This window comes from Sciurus carolinensis, chromosome 10 (genome assembly GCF_902686445.1).
Source record: "Sciurus carolinensis chromosome 10, mSciCar1.2, whole genome shotgun sequence".
NCBI lineage: Eukaryota > Metazoa > Chordata > Mammalia > Rodentia > Sciuridae > Sciurus > Sciurus carolinensis.
Window position 1 is genome coordinate 1434486 of NC_062222.1, and position 22625 is coordinate 1457110.

At 48.6% G+C, this 22625-nt stretch overlaps 1 non-coding gene and 1 pseudogene across 1 annotated transcript; both read left to right on the forward strand.

The window, feature by feature from the left end:
* The first annotated feature begins 218 nt into the window (after positions 1-218).
* Trnaa-cgc (transfer RNA alanine (anticodon CGC)) lies at positions 219-291 on the forward strand. Its single transcript has one exon. It is a non-coding gene; the product is annotated as a tRNA-Ala (tRNA).
* An 18050-nt stretch (positions 292-18341) lies between these two features.
* Positions 18342-19828, forward strand: LOC124994093 (zinc finger SWIM domain-containing protein 1-like; annotated as a pseudogene).
* The last annotated feature ends 2797 nt before the right edge of the window (positions 19829-22625 follow it).

Here is a 22625-nt window from a genome sequence, read left to right on the forward strand (position 1 = left end):
ATGCAGATGCAGCAACACGGAAGCGGGCCTCCAGGTCAGGTCACCCTTCCACAGCCGGCTCAGCCACCGTGCCACGGAGCACACCAGAGAGGGTCTTCAGACAGTGCCCAGGAGCCACAAGTGCATGAGCAGAAGGGTGGAGCGAGACCCTCGAGACCCTCGCCTCCCACCCACTCGCAGTCAACTCAGCATGGATTAAAGATGCAGGCAGAGGGGCTGGGGGTATAGCTCAGTTGGTAGAGTGCCTGCCTCGCAAGCACAAGGCCCTGGGTTCAATCCCCAGCACCCCCCCAAAAAAATGACGTCGGTCTGAGCAAGGAGTTTTTGGATAGGACCCTAACAGTACAGGTAGTGAAACCAAAACAGAAAAACAAGATCTTATCAAACTAAGTGCTTTGCAAGCAAAGAAGGAAGAGAGGACCTACAGGGTAGGAGAGAATACACAGCAAAGGCTCCCAGCAGGGTTAATATCCAGAATCTGTGAGGCGCTCCAACAACCCAAATACAGATGTATGGTACTCTGACTTTTAAAGGGGGCATAGACTTAAACGGACCTTTCTCAGGTCTGTGAGAAAGTGCTCAGCCTCTCCTCTTACCAGAGAGGTGTCAATCCAGCCACAGTGAGATAGCCGCTCATCCCAGTAAGAGTGGATGCCACCAAAATGTCAAACCAAATGCTGGAAAGGACGTGGAGAAAGGCCACTCTCCTGCGCTGTGGGTGGGAATGTCAGCCAGCAGTCATTATGGAAAACAGGTGAAGCGTCCTGGAACGCAGCGGAAGGGGGACTACCTGTGGTCCGGTGGTCCAACTGGCGCACCTGCAGTAGAGACATGAGATTGCCCGCCAAGGACACGTCTCCACACAAGTGTTCATCACAGCAGGGTTTGCAGCGGTACAGACATAGCCCGAATGTCCATCAACGAATGTGCAGATCAGCATATATATATGCATACGTGGTGGGAGAGGTCTCGTCCATAAGATCCTGTCCCAGCAGCACAGGTGAACCCCGGGACAGCAGGCCAAGTGAATCAAGGTGCGGGAAGACGGGCACCAACACCTCATCAAGTGTGAGCAGAGTTGAGGTCGCCCAGAGCCCGGGGTATGAGGCAGGTGGGGTCATGGGGAGCAGACGGTGGGTGGACACGTGGACACTGTGGACAGAAGGGACCAGTTCTGCTGCTCCACAGCACAGGAGGGGCCTTCGCTGGCCACAGTGATTACATGATTTCATATAGTCAGTGGGAAGAAAAAGAAAGGACCGTGTTGGAGGTGATAGGTACACCAGCACCCAATCTATCATCGCAGGTCGTAAGCTGTGCTGAAATATCACACTTCGTCCCCGGAACACAGGCAGTTACTGTGGGTTGATTAAGAAATGAGAGAGAAAGAGGGCAGGGCGCACCACAGGAAGCATCCCTCCAGAGAGCTCTGAGTACCCACGCCCCTCAGAGGCATGGGAGCCACTGGCTCAGCAGTGCCGAGAGGGCAAGCTTCTCTCTTGTGCTCTTCTGCTAGTCGTGAAAGCAAACTCGTTTTCAAATTGAAAAAGTTAATTAAATATCTACGCCAGAACTGCACGTCTTACCTGTGCTTTGTCACCGAAGGCTGGTGGCCGGAGGGAATGTGCCGCAGGAGGCCACACTGGCAGAACCCGTCTGCAGGTGTTGCCGAAGCACACTACATTCATTCAAAAGAAAGACAGACACACTCCAGATCTCTGTAGTGAATCTGCAGAATGAGCGTGAAGGGAGGAAAGGTGAGTGAGCTGCCCCCAGGGCAGACTTGCTCTGGCTCTGGGTCCGCTGTGTGGCTCCCTCCTCCAGCCCTCTGCCCTGCCCTGCCCACCAGGCCTCCGCAGCTCCACTGTTATGGGCTGTGGAAAGCGTTTCACTCACACAACCACAAAGGTTTTGAACTTTCAGGTTCAGCAGGGGAAAATGTGGAGGTGTTTAATTCTCCAGTTTTATGTATTTTTTCCATGGGAAATGAACATTGAGATTTGAAAAGTAGCAACTTGCCGCAAAACATTTTTTTCTTCCTTTCCCAGCACGCCTAAGTGGCACCAAGTTCAAACACATTTTACAGGTGATCCTTGCCAATGTAAATGTCCAATTTCTCAATAAAACATGAATCAGGAAAAGTCAATGTCTTTGCAAATGTGACTGAATTAGCCCTCAGCTGTCTAACTAAAATCTCCGCTACTTCAGCCAGAGTGTAAAGCACAGATCTGAGGCGAGGAACTGGGCCATGGAATTTAAACCGAGTGTCAGGCATGTGGTGGGGCAAAGCATTTCTCATGCATGTGGTGATACAGCGGCTGGAGAAATCTCAAAGGAGACGTACAAACCTCGTAATATGGCAGAATTCAATTAAAAGAAAGCTGTTCTGTGACCTAGCTTTGAAGATTTAACTTATTTTGAAGAATGTACCTAATGAAGAAGTTTATTAATTCAGTGGAAGCACTTCTTGACACCGACATCACTTCTATGAAGGATAAGGGTCTCTGGTTCCCTCTGTGACAACTGGTGGCAAGCCTGAGCTGTTCCCCGCTCTGCTGCATGTCATCTGGAGGAGCCTCGCTGCCCCACGGGGGACCCAGCTGCAGGCATGAGCCCTGGCACCACTCTAGGAAGGACAGACACGGACAGTCATCCCCACCTGGGAAATTTCAAGTATACGTGACTTCACAACTTTGTTACTGCAGTCCCTGTGAAACAAACTAAAGATACAATCCAGCAGGAAGAAAATAAAATCATGCTGATGTAATGGTATAACTAACAATAATAACAAAACAAGTCCACAGTTAGGGGTATGCAATGAAGAGATCTTTCCATTTACCGGTCACCAGTCTGGACCTCTACTTCCGCATGTGCTGACTTGGCGAACGGGAGGCAGTGTCTGTGGAGAAGGTCGGGGGAACAGACACACCTAAGATGCTGAGGAGCTTGACTGACTGATCAGTTCCAGAAGCTGTTGAAGAAAATGTTTAGATGTATACATTAAAATTCTTAGGATTCTCAGAGAAGTAGAAAAGGGAAAAAGAGGTGGACGGAAAGAATAATAAGGAGAAAAAAAATGAAGAGAAAGTCAAAACATGGAGTAATTGCAATCGATGTCAGTGTTGTAAAATAACCTTCAGGGGCAGAAAGAACTCATGTGTCCATCAGGGGTGAATAGATGAGCAAAATTCAGTAGGTACCTCCTCAGAAGGAAGGTCATCCTGCCACGGTCCACAGAGTGGGTACAATTTCAGGACACAGAGCCACATGGACCCAGTCAGCCACGAAAGGACACGGACTGCCCGATTCTTCTTCAGTGAGGAGGGGTCCAGTGTAGAACTCAGAAGCATAAAGTCAAGGGGACCCGGGGTCTGGGGAGGGGAGGTGTGGGTGGAAAGCTGCGTTGCATGGAGAGAAATCCTGTGGATCTGCTGCCCAGCAGGGCGAGCACACTGGCCACCAGCGCACTGCATACCCACACTGGCTGAGGAGCAAGTGTCCGTGATGCCGCATTTATCACAACTAAAAATTCGAACACTGTTTAAAATCATTTATAAAAACAGAGTCGCTGATGAGATGAGAAAGCCAAGACCAAAGCGGGCCTGCGGCCCCACAGCTTCAACAGTCCTGGGGAGGCCAAGAGCTCAGTGGGCAGAGGCACTAACCTGAAGCAGGAGCCCGAGCTGGGGTCCCACAGAAGGAGCACAACGAACAAGCAGAGAGACAAAAGCCAGGGATGGCCAGGCGTTCGGAGGACAGCAACAAGAAGGAAAGCACCGTGGAACAACCTCGAGGAGCCGAAGAAGCCAGGAGACTGTTAGCTGGCAGGCATGCCTCCATGGCTGCTGGGAGAAGCTGGAAATGGGTGGGTCACTTCTGGCAGTAAGGAAGCAAAGGGGGAGGGCGGAACAAACTCAAGGAGATCAGAAGGAAGAACACCAGGGGGCGACACCAGCATCAGGCGGAAGCTGGTAGAATGAGCCCGGTGGGTGGACAGAGACCGCAGGGGGTCTGAGAAACTGAGGCACTGAGGGCCACTGCTGGAAAGAAGGCCACGAGAAGACAACCGCAGCAAGACCTCCCCAGCACCCTGGCCTCCGCCGACCACTGAACTTGGCCATCTCACCTACACATATTGAATAATTCTGCCGGGAAAATACACATTATCAAAACTGGCCCAGGAAGTAATAGAAAACCCGATAAAGCACCAATAAAATTAGTTCAACAGGTAACAATTTACCCAAAGTCACCAGACTCAAGAAAGATTAAGATCAGCAAGCTGAAAATCCCCCTTTTATGTAAATTAATCTAGAATTCAGAGCAAGCATTAATCTAAACTACGAGTCCGGTGGCCTACCACATCCTGGGAGCAAAAACGGTCACTAACACAGTCAGCGCTGATTCGCAAACACTAACATCATAGTTCAATTTGTTTTGAACTTGAATACGAAACTCCTAAATAATACGTCAATACCTTAGTAGAGAGAATCCAGCAATCACTGTGTCAGACTTAACATTGGCTAGAGGATGATTTGGTATTAGAAAATCCACCATTTTAATTCCCTAGATTGACAAATTAACAAACCTTTTTTATAGATGCCCTCGTTGTTCTTCAAATAATAATAAATACCCATTAATCTTAATTTACATATAAATACACACAAGGGAGAGTTGGAAAGGAAGGTCCTTAATCTGAAAATGGATAGAGGCCAGAAGTCTGGAGCAGACATGCTGGGGAATCTGAATCTGGGGGGGGCTGCCCAGGAGGGCAGGGGTTGGGCCAGGCACCTCCCTCCTCAGTGGTGTGGGGTGGGGGAGGCTGTGGGGGCATCTCTTCTTGCTCCGTTGAGCAAGCCTGTGCTCTGCCAGCTCCAGTCCCACCTAGCCTCTTCCCATAGCCGAGGGCAGAGAGTCCCTCGCCCTGTGCGCCACGGCTGTTCTGGCGGCTTCTGTTACCCAGGCAGCTGCTGCCAGACGGGCAGCCCCTCGGTCCGGCGTTCACAGGTGCACTCCACGTCGCTGGCGTGAAAGGCCACATGGGCAGCGCCATGGTATTGTTCTCTTCCAAGTGAAGTCACAGGAAGCACCGAGTCTTCCAGGCAAGCAGCATGCTGGTGCTGCCTCTGCGGGTCAAAGTGTGGCCCCGGCCCAGGGCACCCAGCCTGGCCGGAGGAAGCATTCCCATCTCGGCCTCAGCAGGAACCTGGCTCTGTCTGAGCTTTGGGCCCCCTGGAGTTTCAGTAGACGCCCCTCTTTCATCCCCAACCCTCTGGCTGGGGACAAAAGTCTGCTTCTGAACACAGTCCCCAGCGAGGACTGTCTCCTCCCACAGTCCTCTTGCCAGGGTGGGTTCTCCTCACCCACACCCGGGTCAAGCCAGGAGGCTCCCACCACGCACCAGGGCTCTTCGGAACCTGACTTTGATCTCTGTAGGCGTCTGTCTTCACTGCTGGTCCTCCACCACTGGGTGCCCTGGAGGACCAAGGACTTCAGTCTGTACTTCACACCATCATACAATACCACAGTGCAGGAAAATAATGACTTTCAGATTACTGAGAGAAAGTAGAGAAGACTCTCTTATGACCTGGGAGGGAAGAAATCCTTAGAGAATAAAAAAAAATTTTTTTTAATGTAGAATCTTGATACAGAAGGGTAGATCAATCAGAAGTTCAAAATGATTCAAGACATCATTAACTTGTTGAAAGACAAGTTATGGACCAAGAAAAATATTTGCAATACATAACAAATAACAGTCTGCAAGAAGACAGAAACCTGAAAGGAAAAATGGACAAATATTAAAAGAAATTGATAGAAGTAAAAATATAAATGGCCGTTGAAAAGACGGTTCACGTCCACAGCAACTGGGAGACAGACAGACAGATGGCACTTGGAATCCCACCAGCTTGGCAGAAAAGGAAGCCCAACACAGCCCCAAGGGGTTCGGGCCAGGGAGCTGGTGCTTTCTCGCACCGAGTGAGCCAAGCCAGCAGGGCCCAGTGCAGGTGCTGGACGGCAGCTCTGGGGAGCCAGCCCCACCTCGCTGCAGAGCCCATGGCTCTCAGGACCCGCAAGATCCTCCTGGGTTCCCTGCCCTTGCGATGTCAGGCTGCCCCAGAGGGACAGAGGCCAGCACGGGAGGTCTTCACCAGCCCAAGGACACGTCCGTCTCAAGATGGGCAGGTCTCAAGTCAGGTCTCATGACACGGGCGCCTTGTGCAGTCAGGCGTGCCGCGTGCTGTTCACGTGAAGGTCAGCTCACACACCTGCTCCGCATGGGCGGGGCGCCGTGAGTGCAGCCCTGGAGGGTCTGCACCTTCTGAGGGCAGACTGCAGAGGCTGGGAGGCTGAGCTCACATGAGGTGTGCACATCTCTTCACCTCAGTGAAGAGATATCATCGGGACCCCAGGGGTTGTTCAAGGGACTTTAGCCTTAAACCAGATATTTCAGATTCTTACCAGAAGAGGTTTTTTTTTTTTTTTTTCCCAAATTTCTTGTACAATTTAAAAAATAAAACGAAGGGGAAAAGTGGAGAAAAAATACAAATATTAAAAAAAAGTAAGAAACAAGAAAATACAACTTCTGGTTCTAGGAAATATTATTGATTGTATTTGAACGTTGGCTTGCTTTTTTAATCAATGGGGATGCTGCTCTGTGTGTGTGTGCATGTGTGTGCATGTGTGCACGTGTACGTGTGTGTGTGTATGTGTGTGTGTAAATGTCTACAAGGAGAACACCAGGCTTCCCCTGGCAGGTGCTCAGGCCTGTCCCTGCTCTTTTCATGCGCTGAAGCCGCCACCACGGGGATTTGAAGCCTTTCCATGCAGTGCCCCTGAGGTGCTGGTTCACAGTCTGTCTGAGAAACGCCTGACCCGAGCATCCAGGGATCCCTGTACCTGAGTTCAAACATGATTCCCTGACCTGTGGACAGCCTTGACTTTCCTTTAAAATTCGTCTGGCATTTGAAAATGGTAGTCAAAGGAACAGAAATATTCTTCACTAATTACTTTAGAAAAGTAGAAGAAAGAACCCAATTTCTTTGGAAAAAAAAAACTTTTTTTTTTTTTTTGTCTCTTTGACAAATATTTCTAGGCACAGTGAAATTAAATATCTCATTGTAAAGAGATGAAGTACCCCCAACTGGGATATTGCTTTCTGAGTAATCGGGGGATATTCCCAGTCTGAGCACAGACCATAACTCACCGGGAAGACTGTCAGCGAGGTACCTGCCAGGGTGCCGCTTCGTGGAGGACAGAAGGACCGCACACTGAACTTGTCCAATTAAACAGGTTAAATTCTAGCTCAGACTTCAGGCCAGGGCTGTGCATTACTGTTTTATTACAGAATAAACATAAATTTACCAGTGCAGTGAAGTTTGCAGCTGGTGAAAGTCCACAGTTTTCCCAATGGAAACGTTTATTTATTTAACTCTGCTTATAAAGTTTAAAAGGCTTCTAATGCATCTGAGGCAAAAAATGAAGAAAGAAAACATCTGTAACTTGGAGATAAACATTGGGGATACAATTGATTCTCAGTTATTTGTGAACTATTTTAATTTGAGTTAGATGGAAGAATTTGAGCTGCATATAATTTCCACAGAGTAATAAAATGTATATTAAAAAAACAAAGTACCAGAGCGGAGAGTTGCAATGGAGATAATATGTCTAGAAAAATGTCTGGTACTGAGACTGTACCTAATACGGGCTCAAATTCAACCATTAATCTTGCAAGATGAAGGTTTTTGGCTTAAGTTGACCCATTTTTTTTTTTGAAAAAAATTGTCTTAATCTATTCTGACTACTATGACAAAATACCATAAACTAGGAAGCTTATAAACAACAAAGTTTTCTCAGTTCTAGAGACTGAAAGATGAACCACTATGTAGCAGCAGCTTGGGTGTCTGTATAGGGCCTGCTCTCTGGCTCTTGTGCGGTGCCCTCTTGCTGGGTCCTCACCTGGTGGAAGCAGGCCTCAGTCTTGGGGCTCATTCAGGAGGCCCTAATCTCTCAGGATCTCATGCGACCTGGTCAGCTTCCCAAGGCCCACCTCCTAACACCACCACCTTGAGGGGCAGGACTTCAACATATGAATCTGGGGGACACAAACATTCAAATCACAGCAAAAGTAAAGATCATGATTCCCAAGACCATAAAAATAAGAACAAAGACAGTAGTCTGAAAAGAATGAGAATAAGTCAATGTTTGTAAAAATCTAATAATTCAGATGGGAAGGAAGAGATGGACAGGCATTATTTACAAAGCCTTATTGCTTGAACTTGAAATTGATTTGTCCTCGATTCAAAAAATAGACGTTTTCCTCACCCAGCAATGTGAGGTCCCTTGTAGTCACTGGCACTTTGCCTTGTGACAGCCTGTGTATAGTTGAGACAGTAAGTCACCATCGTTCTGCAGTGATGACGCATGATCTAAGAGGCTTTAAGGACAGCATCCTAAATAGAAAATTTTTGTGTTGACCTTGCAAGAATTCTTCATGCATGTGTAATAAACATGGTTATTAGTGAGTCCTTGCACAATATAAAACCTCTTTTGATATTTTTCCTTTTAGGAATCTTAAAGGATAAATAGAGTAATCTCCTTCAAAAGTCACTTCTACCTCTTGGGAATGATGGAAAATCTTTCTCATGGTTTTCCCAGTACTCTGCCCAGAAAAGCTTAAGGTCCGCTAGAATAGACTGACACTTTTCAAACAATAGTGCGGTATGTGGGAGCTTTACTTAGAGGTCACTCTCACGTGTGTACAAACACTCACACATTCACTCAAACAGGTTGGAGGAACCGAAAATAGCAAGATGGTCAGGGTTCCCAGATGCTGCTCTAATCAGTCTGAACCGCCCACTGGCAAGGACCTCTGCTAGGCAGAAATGAATGACTCCTGACCTGACAGCTTCCTGGACCCAAATTCGAGGCAGAGTCCCTCTGCAGCAAGACCCCGTCCCTGAGCACTGGGTTCCGGCAGTGAGGCTGCCGCCATCTCTCCACTTTCATTTTTTACTGACCCTCTTCAGGAACGCTGTCCATCAACACAACCAATCCCTCACCGTCCCAACATGCCCGTGTTCACACCTCCACCAGGTGTTCCAGTGGAAATGTCCTTGCTTCTCCACTCTGCCTATGGATTTTGCTTGTTCTTCTAACCCCAAATTAAGGCAAAACACAGACAACACACACCCTCACAACACCCTACTGCCTGTTAAGTCTTCTTTGATCATCCCCCAAGAGTGACCTTGACCAGATCCAAATGTCATCTGCTTCCTCCATTCTATTTATCATCTCTCTGGACGGGGTGATATGTACTGTCCCTCTGGGTCATGACAGGGAACCAAGGGAAGAGGCCCAGGAACAGGAGCCTGCCTCCTTCAAATACCTTGTTATATCTGCTACAGGATCCTCTGCAGCCCAGCTCCTCAGCTGCAGACTAAAAGAACTGAGTCAGTACATTTCAAATTCTCAAAATTAATAACATGTTGCTGGAGCCAGTAAGTTCTTATCTCCTAGTTTTGAATTTCTACTCTTTGTATTACTTATTATGGCTGCTCTAACAAAGCACCAGGAACTGGGGTCTGGAGGGGTCAACAAATCTCAGGGCTCTGGAGCCTGGATTTCCACACGACCTCTTAGACAGCAGTCCAGTTGGGTTAGAGGCCCACCCCACTCCACGTTGACCTTATCATAAATAATTACGTCTGACAACCTGGTTTTCAAATAAGGTCATATTACAAGGCACCAGAGGTCAGATATTCAGCATACAAATTTTGGGGAGACACAATTGAACCCAAAGTATTCACCCCTCCAAAGGAAAAACTAAACTCAGGGTCTAAGAGAGCATGAATCTGACACCAGCTGGCCAGACCCACCCAACTGAGGTCCAGTCCTCATGCTGCAGGAGGAGCCTGGGTCTGAGATGGGATTCCTGACGTTCCTTCACACCCTGGGCTTTAAAGTTGGCAGTAACACTAGAGGATGGTGCGATTTGAATTTCAGTCGGTTCTTCATTAGCGTGTAATTACTGTGGGTCGTTCAGTCCCTTCGTGCCTAAGTCCTCCAGCCTGTCCAAGAAAGAGAGTCAGAATCCAAGGCAGCTCTGGTGGGTGGTTTCATGTGGAGTGCCTTCTGCACACCCAGATGCACATGTGCCCATGCAGACACACACACACACACACACACACACACACACACACACACACGGCTGTGCACCCCAGCCAGGCATGGCCAGGTGCCCTTGGAACACGTTTCCTCCCCATCCTCATGGGGTCTTATGAGAGGTGAGGCTAATCATTATCCCTTTTCTGTAAGTGCAGATGGAAGCTCAGAATCACAGCTGGCTGTGGGGAAGGGGTCTCCCTTCACATCTGCACCCTAACCACAGCTAACAGGTAGTCGGAATTGCTTGTCTAGTTCATAGACTTCAATTTTTACCCTTGCCTTCCATCCCTAAGTATAATTTACAGCTGGCTATAATCACCTGCCCAAGAGAATATAGAGAACAATATAATAAGAAAGACTTTAAAGCCCATGGAAGACCATTTCAGACCTGCCAACAATTAGGGCTATTCACATCACAAAGATACACCAACTCTTTCAAGCCATGATAATTTGACCAGTAATTTGGGTCCAGATATTAAATCCATGTCTAATGATACTTAACTAAAAAGATCCCTTTGAAAACTGGTCTTCTATGAAAAGCAAGTGTCAAGTTATATCACGTTTCTTTCTCCAGTCTTCTTGCCCCACCTTTAATCTCTTGGAATTTGTAAAATGCAATATCTTTGTGGAGCTAATCTGGTGATGAAGATTTGAGGATGGATTTAAATCAAATATGAAGTACATTTCTTCAGTAATAAATGTAACATTGATAGATGTTTAATAACCGTGCTAGGGGACTGTGACTGCTGTGCTTCTATTCTGAGGTCACCCATGCCCACCCGACACAGTGGACCTCATACATCCACACAAGGGATTGATCCTAAAGACACCGAGCAGCATCCCGCTGGCCTGCCAGGGCTGCCACAGCCCTGGGTGTTTGAGAGGACCAGGCAATGGTCGTGGTCAGGTCCAGGAAGCGGTGTGAGCCTTACTGAGGGCAGGACAGATTGCAAGTGCTGGCTTGGGGAATAAAACCTGTGAATCTGCATTCTGATCAGAGTCAGATTCTGAAAATAAATTCCCCACGACTTCCAAGGGGCCAGAGAAACTACAAGAAACTGCAAGAGAGGTTGATGGGTTCCAGGAGCAGGTCCAGACCCCAGGCACTCTCTCCCGGAACCCTGCACCCCCCACATGTCCCTCTCCGCAACCGCTTTCTCCCTTCACAGAGAGAGCTGCCGGCTTGCCCCCTCCTAAGCTCCACCTGAAGGGCTCTGTCCTCTCTCCTGCAGGCTGGCCAAGGTGCCCGTTTGATCCAGTTTGGCTTTATGAATGAGTTCACCTCGGATTCACACCCTTGCATGCTCCAATAGACAACTCTGCATTTCAATTTTACTTACTAAACAAGTATGTGTTGATTTTTTGAGTCATTATTTGAATGACTAAAGGTGTAATATTACATAGACTTGCTTGAACAGTTTAATTTCTGAAAAAAGGTTTTTGTTTTAATATAGAATTGTGTGAATTGCAGGGCTCATGAGAGTCATCAGCTATGATTCAGAATCACTATCAACATCCTGCAAGTTCATGGTCAATGGGACACTCGCTGGAGAAAAATTCAAGGCTGTTTCTGTTTTTTTTTTTTTGGTTTTTTTTTTTTTTTTTGCTGTTTAATACCTTGCAGTATGTATAATGTATAGACTTCAAATTCACTTCCAGTCTGTGCTGTCAGGAGATGGTCTGAGTGACTGCTGGTTCTGTGATTCCATGTGAAGCTGCTGGTAATGTCCTTGGCTTGTCTCCTCTACTTCTCTGCAGACATATTTTGTGACTGCATGTGTTAAAACACAAAATTTCTACCCACCCCTTTCGGAAAAAACACAAAATTCATCGGTTCCTGATCAGCTGGGAGACCAATCAGCCCTGGACGTGGTGGCCACTGCAGGGGAGATGACTTCTGCAGTGTTGCCTGTTCCACTTCAATACAGTGAGCGTCACTCCGTGATGTAGAAAGCAGCCATTGGGGTCTTTCATTATGCCTGACTCTACAGTGAGCAATTATTCACGAGATTAGGGAACATAAACTAGATTTATGCAGGGTTTCATTACTTAAGAAGTTAATTCTCCCTCGTCCTCCCTGCAGACAGTCGGAAGTAACTGCAGTAAATAGGTGCTGACTGGATCTGCCTGTCGGCAACCTGGGTGTTCTCCGGTCGTTCCTGCGTCTTTGCCATGCAGGTGCAGGTCCTCAGATCAGGCCGCCTTCCCAAACCGCTCCTTGGGGCTTCCGCCTTTGAGCATCGTGCACAAGCTTCCAGAGCCGGAGACAGCATGGAGGAGTGCTGGGAAAACTACCTGATTGTCACTCCTTGTTCTTTACAGATGACAAGTGCTCCTTCCACCCATCCTTCAACGAAGCCGCTACAGACGCTAGCTAAAAATGCCAAATCACAATGATCTTTAATGGATGACACAGTGATATGATGGAAGATGAAGCCTCTCCATGGAGCTTCCCAGCAGTCCACCTGCCCAGCAGCCCACCTGCCCATCAATCCACCTGCCCAGCAACCCACATGCCCAGCAACCCACCTGCCCAGCAGCCCACCTGCCTATCAATCTACCTGCCCATCAACCCACATACCCAACAACCCACCTTCCCATCAACCCACCTGCGCAGCAGCCCACCTGCTCAGCAGTCCACCTGCCCAGCAGCCCACCTGCCCATCAACCCACCTTCCCATCAACCCACCTGCACAGCAGCTCACCTGCCCAGCAGCCCACCTGCCCAGCAGTCCATCTGCCCAGCAGTCCACCTGCCCATCAATCCACCTGCCCATAAACCCACACACCCCTCAACCCACACACCCATCAACCCACACACCCATCAACCCACACACCCATCAACCCACATGCCCAGCAGCCTACACACCCATCAACCCACATGCCCAGCAGCCCACCTGCCGCTCTCCGGTCTCCTAAATGCCGCTGCTGGTGGTGCGCTGACTTCATGCCCCACTCCTGTCTTTGCTCCTCTGAACCCGACCATCGGAAACCTCTCCACTTGTCCTTTGGTGTGAGCCCTGCAGGGCTGGACTCCCCATGGCCAGCCCACACCTTCTCACTGGTGCACAAACAGGGGTGGAGCTGAGACCCTCAGGTCCCTACTCTAATCCTACCACAGAGAACCAATTTCCCTGCACAAATAATTACAGGTGTGTTCATATTTACATAGATCTTTTGCAATCTTCCATGAATAAAGGAGATAGTAGAACATCTCTGAAGAAGAGCTCAATCCAACTTGGAATTTGGTTCTTCAGTGTTTGGCCCTGCTGTCTACACAGAAAGAGACAGATTTGTTTATGCAATATGATATTTATGCATTATATTTACTAGCATTAATGAAATTATTCAAAAAAAATTGTGTTTCTGTTTAAAGTAGCAAAACCAAATATTTTCGTGCCCCTTCCAAAAGGAAGTTCACAACCGTGTTCCCTTACATAAATTACTGCAGCTTGCACACGATTTCTCAAATGCACCCAACACTACCTTTTGCCAGAACATAATAGCTCAGGTATTTCTCTTTAAAGATTCTCCCTCTCTTCACTAATAATGGCTGTTCTTGTGGCTGAAGTTTTACCGTGGCTGTTTAAGCCCTTAGACTTCAAACTCAATTTCAATGATTTACACATGGTTCATACCATATTATCATCCTTGAAAATCTTAAGCAGGAAGAAAAGTGTTCCTCCAAAAGTAAGGTAAAGAGTCATTTTACACGGAATCGTCTTCCGTCTGGGCTCAGGTGGGCACAGTCCTGTGCAGGTGTCACCTGGGGCCTGGGACACGATACCCCTCCATTCCCACCCCTTAGTTCATGCCATCACCAAGCAGACCCGCTCTGCCCACCCTGCCACTCTCTCTGCCTTCAAATGTTCCGTCTGCATCTCACACACTGCTTTTCCCACCCCAGACCCCAAATTCGTAAGTCGAGATATTTTGCTTGGAGTCTTTCTCTGAATTCACAAGATGCCTGTTCTGACCTCGACTCTTAAAGTCAGAGGCCCAGGGCCAAGAGTCATGTCCAAGGTTCAGAAGCAGCACCATGCTCAGGAGCTCCTCTAAAGGACTCCTGATGGGTTCTGGGACAGCCAGGTGACTGTGGACTCTTGCTACCCACCCACAGGGACAGGTCTGACCACTGTCTCTGTCTCTGCCTCTAATTGTGAATGGTTGGCATACACATCTTGGCCTTCCCCTTGCTTTGCCTTAATTGTGCCCATGAATGATCTTTCTTTATTTAAAAATTATAAACGCAAAGTTTAGTGGTATTTAGTGCTAAATACCTCCTAATTACTGACTAGAGAAACAGTTTACAATAGGCACTCTATAACACAGTCCAATAAATTAAGCACAGAAACATGTTTAGAAGAAGTATCAAGTTGGCTGAAATTATAGACATCAACTAACACTACACACAAGAGGGAAACAGGGTAAGAAGAAATAACAAGAAGTATTAATCAGAAGTTAATGTATTGTAAACATGAATCCTAGTTCTTCCTTCATGCCAAACCTTTCCCCACTATCCAAGGCCGGACTGGGATTTCTGCCTGACCATTTACTGCGTCCCCCCCTCTGCTGAGAACCCATGGGAAGCTCCACAGAGATACTCCTGATCAGGTGGCTGAATGACCGCGTGACAAACTAACACTAGCTCGAGCAGCTAGTGCTTATGGAACAGGGACTACAAGAACCCTGGCCAATCCCCATGGGCTTTCTCTTTCATCTTTACCAACACAGAAGGGTTTAGGAAGTTGGGAAAAGATCCCATACAGAAACTGAGCCCAGCGAGTCCCTCCTTTCTGCTGGCAGCAGACGAGCACACCTATGGAGCGCTTGGTTTCTTCCGGCATTACGTAACGTGGCAAAGTAGCGAGAAGGCATTTTGTCTCAATGACTGTGCAGTTTGTATAAAGCCAAAGTTCATCACAAATCTTATGATAATTATTGGGGCCGTGCAGAGTAGATGAAATAATGACTCTTACACAGAGTTAGCCTAACATCCACTAAGCAATGTGAAGAGTTGTCATTAATTCCTAGGTTGTTATTAGTCCACAAGAACCTTGAAGTAGGCACATTAATGGCAGATTATCAATTGAACATATGTGACTCGATAGTACTCTATTTTCTTAAAAAATAACTTGTGTTGTCTGCTTGAAGAGGTTCTGGAGGAGTTAGTCATGGCAGCCCAGACTCCCTGTGGTCAGTCCATCACTCGCTGCCCAGGAGGAGGAGCCGAGCGAGATTGGCTGGACTCCAGGGAGAGGTGTAGCAGGGCTCGCAGCCTGGAAAGCAAGAGCGACTCAAAGAGACAGCAAGAGCATGCAGCCGTCCCTTGGCAAGAGAACCTTGGCTCCCCTGTGGATGGAAGCGAGGACAGTCCAGTCCTCCTCCCGCAGGTGGTGGGGTGAGGCGCCCACTCCCCAGCTGCATACAGGGTAGAGAAGGCACGCCCCTAACCCCGGCCTTTAAGTGATACTCCCTGAGGCTCATTCACGACCAGGCCTGGTTTCTCCAGTCTCCTGCTGTTGTCACCCACGGCCCATGAGCCATGTTTGTGTAATGACAGTAGGTGAACCTGTGAAGCTAAAGGAGGGCCTGGAACCTGCATCCTCAGCTTTGAAACCAAGGCTCTTCTTTTAGGCTAGGAGAGCTAGCGTAAGGCCAGGGCTGCTGGATGTCTCGTTCCTCCTCTTTCCAACCAACGTGCCAGACCATTAGCTGAGAGTGAGGGAGTCAAAAAGAGGTGAAGAGTTTCCAGAATACACTCCAGTGTCAACTAGCTATTCAGTTTTATTTGCTTATAGAGAGCATGAAAAACATACTCAGAAAAAGATAAGACTGAGACTGCAGAAGCCTGAGGTCTTCAGGACAAGGGTCCAGCTATGGACATTAGGTCGTTGAGACGGCCATCATGCCATGCCCAGCGCTGTCTCCCCAGGCTTCATCTTTTCACCATTATTAATATTCCTGATAGAACAAGGACTCTTCATTGACTGGCGGCCAAAGTCCATACGCCATAGCTGAGGCGTTCAGTAGCAAGAAAGCCAGAAGCATTGGAATCTGATTCTCCCACACCGGGGCTCTCCTTTTATCTTAGTGATTGGGACAGTGCGGAGGAGAAAGTCTGATTCACATTCCTGAACAGAGGTGAAGACCCTGGATGTGTGCACTTCTCCAACAACGTGTCTGCAGGCCCGAGGCTCGCGGACCTGTGGCTTCTTTTTGACAGGGGCATTCTGTAAATGGTACTCAGCAAATATGCAAATAGTATTTCCTGATCCTGAGTTATGTTTTCACTTGCTGATTAAAATGGCAAAGCAAGAAAAGCAGGTCAAGACCACTGAAACCAGGAAGGAAGCCCTGGAAGATTCAATGCTCAAAAGCACAAAATTAGGGCCAAGAGCTTTTCAGGACAGAACTTCGCTGCAAGGTCCTAAAGCGCACCAGCTTCCCGGGTGCGGGAGAGCGCGGGAACTGTGGGCCAGACGGGGGCTGAGTCCCAGCCTGTGGGCCTGGAAGATGACACCCCGCCTTGTCAAAATTGCCTTTGACAGGTCTTGGACCGCAGGAGCACTTGTTTAGTGAGGGGCTTCCCTGGAGACCCCAGGAGGGATGAGGGCGGGGCTGGTACGGAGTCTCTGCAGGGCTGTGCACCACGTTCTGCTGCTGGAACAGCCACAGTCACTGCCTCTGCTCTTCCTCGTCTGGTGCCGATGGCAGGGCAGGGGGTCACAGGCCTGGGACAATCCCAGGGACCACGCTCAACACAGACCACATGCTCACTACCGAGGAGAACTTCAGAAATCAAAGACATAATCTGCTTTCTTAAACAGTTAAATGGACCTTTTGTCAGTACTTAAGACGACCCTCACCCTTAGGGAAACGCTACCCCATGCACCCCGCTCTTGGCCTTCACTTTTGATCATTTAAAGGACATGCTTTTTTCCTCTAATATACTTTGATTTGCTATAAGCAAATGATTTATAAAGATAAAATTTGGTAACATTTGCTTCTAGAAGTTACTTCGAAGCCATTTGGCTTTCATCAGTATTTCAGTATAGCCTATTATTTTCTTAAGCCTCAGAAACTGAGGGCATTCACTCCCGACTAAGTTAAATTTAGGTTGCGTTTGGGAATCTTGTCCAAGGTCAGCAGAGAGGCTTGCTAAATGGTGTTCTGCTGCCGTGCAAGGGAGAGACCTGATGACAGCAAGGTGGCAAGTCCCGTGGCCAGCTGACACTGTAAGTGGCAGTCCATGGACACTGCTGTGGCTACCTGCCCTGACCAATCCATCCTCAGTCGACCCCAAAAGTAAATAAAGCTATGGACTCAATGCAGGAACCAGTGCCTGTGGGGGAAGGGACCACTCTGCCGCCCCCGGCTCCCCACCACAGCCCCCTCTCCCCCATTCAGCTCTGCTCCCCGACCCACATATGGGCCGAGAACCTGGACACTTAGGATAATTAGTGATCATCCTCATTACTTCTTTAATACCCCAGATCACAAGGGTGTTTAATACAGATTGGTCTTTAAAACACTTGGCAGACCTAAGCTGATTTGCCATTGTAATTCTCTGAGGAAGGCCATTGTCTCGCTTCACAAAGGGGCGCAGAGGTTAAGTGAGGAGGTTAGGCCTACTGAATAGGTGACCATTCCTGGGAGAGGGTCACAGAGACACCAGGTTCACGCCAGGTTCCTGCCCCTCAGCTCCAGTTAGAAGACCATGTTCACAAGAACAACTCATTGAAAAGTCTGAAAATGGGTCATTTAGTAAGGATGTTTCTCCTTAAATGTGACTGCTTAAAAATATATGTATGTGGTCAGATAGCAAAGACGCCCCCAGCCCCTTATAACTGGGTACGGCCTCAGGTACCTCCTGAGTTCCGCACTAGGCCACCCGGTTGGGTCTGCCCCTTAAGGAGTCCTGGGCCCATGTCAGTGGGTGGACACTCGGTGTGACCTTTGACCCCTGGTGTGATCTTGGGCCCCAGCGGGGGCTAGCCCCTGGCGTGGGCGGAGGGGACCACCATGGAGCTGGGCAGCTGCTTCAAGACCTACGAAGACTTCAAGGAGTGCTTCAGCGCCTACAAAAAGGAGAACAGGTGCTCCTTCATTCTCAGGGACTGCGTGCGTCTCCATCCGCTTCCACAGCCTCAACCACGGCACCTCCATCCGCGGCGAGGACATCCTGCACATCTTTGGAACAAGATTTGGAAACTACCATTAAGCCTCAAGCCTTGAGTTACTGGAAGCTTGAACCTGCAGAGAAAGTATTTTGACCTGAGCATTTAGACATTTTCCATGGCCCTGACAATGCTGAATGGGCTTCTGATTAAGGACTCAAGCCCACCTATACTGCTGCACCAGGTTAGCAAGACTTCCCAGCTAGATACCTTCAACTGCCAAAGCTGCTTTATGCAAGATGTTTTTGCCCATTTCCCGGAGATCTTATTTATCCACTGGACCTATAACCCAAGAGGCAAGGTGTTGTACACCTTCCTGGTGGGTGGACCTCGAGTGCAGCTGGAAGGTCCTCTAGCTCGGGCAGTCTACTTTGCCATCCCTGCCAAGGAGGATGCTGAAAGCCTCGCCCAGATGTTCCAGGTGTTCAAGAAGTTTAACCCAGCGTGGGAGAGAGTCTGCACCATCCTGGTGGATCCCCACTTCCTCCTGCTGCCCACCCTCGCCATGGAGTTCCCCACCGCTGAGGTCTTGCTCTCGGCCTTTCACATTTGCAAGTTCCTCCAGGGCAAGTTCTATCAGCTGTCCCTTGAACGACCTGTAGAGAGGGTGCTCCTGACCTCTCTGCAGAGCACCATGTGCTCAGCCACAGCAGGCAACCTGAGGAATTTGTATACACTCCTGAGCAACTGCATCCCCCCATCCCGGCTGCCAGAGCTCCACTCACACTGGCTGCTCACAACCGCGTCTGACTGACCCACCGCTGGAGAAGCCGAGCTGAGAGCAGCCGCTACTTCCAGAGCCTTGAGATTACCACCCGCATCCTCAGTCAGTTCTTTGGCACCACCCCATCTGAGAAACAGGGCATGGCCTCTCTGTTCCGATACATGCAGCAAAACCCTGGAGACAAGGCAAGCTTCAGCCTGGACCTGGGTCCCCAGAACAACTGTCCCCCCTCAGAGGCCAGTCCTGAAAGCCCCAGAGTCGAGCAGTTGGTAGAAGCTCGCATCCAGCACTCCCTCAATGCCGTCTGCACAGGGCCAGCAGCCCAGCTCTGCCTGGGTGAACTTACTGTGGTCCAGAAATCCATGCAGCTCATCGGCTCTGGCTCAGAAAAGATGAACATACAGATCCTAGAGGACACCCACGAGGTGCAGCCGCAGCCCCATGCCAGCTGTAGCTGCTACTTTAACCAGGCCTTCCACTTGCCCTGCCGCCACATCCTAGCCATGTCAGTGTCCGCCGCCAGGTGCTCCAACCAGACATGCTGCCAGCTCAGTGGACAGCAAGCTGTGCCACCAGTCTAGACAGCATCCTGGGCAGCAAGTGGAGTGAGACCCTGGATAAGCACCTGGCAGTGACTCTTTTAACTGAGGAGGTGGGTCGGCTCTTGCAGCACTGCAGCGAGGAGGAGTTTGAGCGGCGGTACAACATCCTGTGGGAGCTAGCCGACAACCCGATCGGCCCCTACGAGCAGGTGCAGCTCTGATCACTCCTGATGCCCAGAAATGCTCCTATACCACGTGCACACTCACACACTCAAGCTGTCGGACGGCCATGGTCCCTGCTTCCACAATAAGGACAAGAGTCTTCTACTCTACCATAGCCTGCTCCATAAAATGTGTCTTTAAGATTCTTTCTGTAAAGAGCCCAAGAGTAAATATTTTAGACTTTGATGGGCATATAAGTGGCTGTTGTATGTTCTTGGTTTTGTTTTGACAACATTTTCATAAGGTAAAAACAATTCTCAGCTCAAAAATCTTACAAAAATAGGCAACCCCTGGTCCAAGAGAAGACATTGGTTGCTGAGTTTGAGGGCCAGGGCTTGGTAACAGCTGCCCTAGTCATGAGATCACTCACCTGACCACACCCATGGGTGAGCTGACCCGGGAGCCTTCCCACAGAGGAGAGGCTGCTCAGGGAAGTGGCTGAGCCAGGTTCCCAGAAATTTTTCGCCTGACTCCATCTTGGGATCAATAAATAAAGTTAAATGTTGCATATTCTAAAAAAAAAAAAAAAAATATATATATATATATATATATTTATATATATGTGTGTGTGTATATATATATATATATATATATATATATATATGAACCACCTAAATTTTAGGTATTTTTTCTGAAAACATGTTCATTGTAGGACACTTGAGATACATAAATATATGAAGAATAAAAGAATTGCCTCACACAATCAGAGATAATCATTCAAATTTCATATAGATGAACATTTTCTCTACATATTTTTTTATTCTATGAAGTAGAGAATACCTTTAAGTAGAGATTTGTAAACTGCTCTTTACACACACACACACACACACACACACGCACACGCACACTCACCTGGGCTTGTCTGTGTGTGCTTGTATTTCCACCTCCATCTTTTCCTGGGTGGTGACCAAGGCAGGGCGTCAGAGGTGAGTGAAGAATGGGCTGACTAGAGCCCAGGCACAGCGGGAGGACAGAAGTAAACATTTGCAGACTGGGCGGACTGGGCGGTGGAGCTGGAGAAATGGACGCTCTGACACTCAGCAAGGGAATTCTGACTTTGATAAGCACAGCCTCCAGTCCCAAGCTCTACGTCCCTACCCCTGAGGTGGAGTCCCACCCACAGGAGAGCGTGGAAGAGAAGGACGTGCTTTAGCTTTTTGTTACTGTGACCAGAATACTTGGCAAGAACGGCTTAGAGGGGGAAAAGTTGACTTAGCTCACGGTTTCCAAGGTCTCAGTCCACAGATTGCCGACTGCATGGCTCTGGGCACAGGTGAGGAGAGCACCTTGGCAGAGGGTGTGGTGGAGGAAGGCAGCTCACGACGTGGCCACTAGGAAGCAGAGGGAGCTCCACTCACCAGGGACAATATATAAACCCACAGGCACGTCCCCTGTGACCCACCTCCTCCTCCACACCCGCCTGCCCACAGTCGATCCCTACCAGTGGATTAAGGCACTGAGTGGGCTAAGGGTCTCATGACCCAAGCACCTCACCCTGAACATTCTTGCATGTCCTCACACACGAGCTTGGGGGCACCTCATATTCAAACCACAACAGCCACCACGGTGAGCCTGAGGCCTTGACACCATCCAGGCTCCTGCACAGCCCCAGGGCCTCCGTCAGGCTCTGTGTGCTCCAGCAGGACATGTCAGTCACGGTGGAGAGGCGTAACCTCAAGAACAGAAGAGGAAATTATGAACAGCAGAATAAATATGAAAGGGAGACTATTTAGAATGAGGAAAGAAACAGCTCAAATTTTAAATACCTAATAAAGACATATGCCCATTTTATAGTACATAAATTACACTTCAATTTTTAAAAAGCTGCTGAAATCACAAACATCCCAAAATCCAAGGGAACCACATGGTGCTGGACACCCTTCTAGAATCATCCGTCACCTCCCTTTTTGGCGGTGCTCATTTTGGTGGCTGTTTAGTAACACTGTTTTCTAGAGCCAAGAGACCGATGATCCAGACTGAACTCCAGCATGATCCCCAGAAATTGGTTTAGTTGTGTCGAAAAAGCGAAATTCCAACACCCGTAGTTTAGTAATCTAATTGGATCTCATCAGAGAGTTGGGCAGACCTCTGTCCCCAGAGCCAGCCGGGCAGGTGGCCGTGCGATGCAGCCTGAGTAGGGACAGCAACCAGCACAGGGCACAGGGCGGACAGCTCTCATCAGGGCCAGGTTTCCTCCTGTCACTCTGGCTCCCATCAGTGGTTGCTAGAACCCGGCGTGGTAAAACAGGTCCATTTTCCAGTTCAGTCGGTTCTGGGCACTTAGCACAGGGACGTCCACTCTGGCTTCATCAAGGCTGTTGACCCCACAACAGAATCTTAGTTCAAAACACAGCCTCCTGCGAATCCCCTTCAACCACTACTCACAATTCAGAAAAGCACTTTCACCTTTAAATATTATTGTTAGTATGGCATCTAGATATTTAGGAATTTTGTTGTGAGATTTTGGAAAGGCCCCCTTTTTTGATCTATGTCTTGATTTATTCACTCAGGACATCAGGGCATTTCCAGCTGTGTGTGGACAGGTGCGCTCATGCCAGGAGTGAGCCAGGAGCCAGGTCACCATCAGCCCAACTGCTGTGGGTGCCCTTGGTCCTCACTGGGCTTGTCAGGGTCCTGTGGTACTTGGTCTCTGTTTCCCTCCAAGGAACAAGAAATACAAACCCTGTTCTGGAACAGACATGGTCTGCTTCTCTGTCCTTATTTCATCACCGAGTGTTCCAAGTGTGTATTTATTCTTACCTCAGACCCTGTCTCTTCCTTTAATGATTCCTGCTT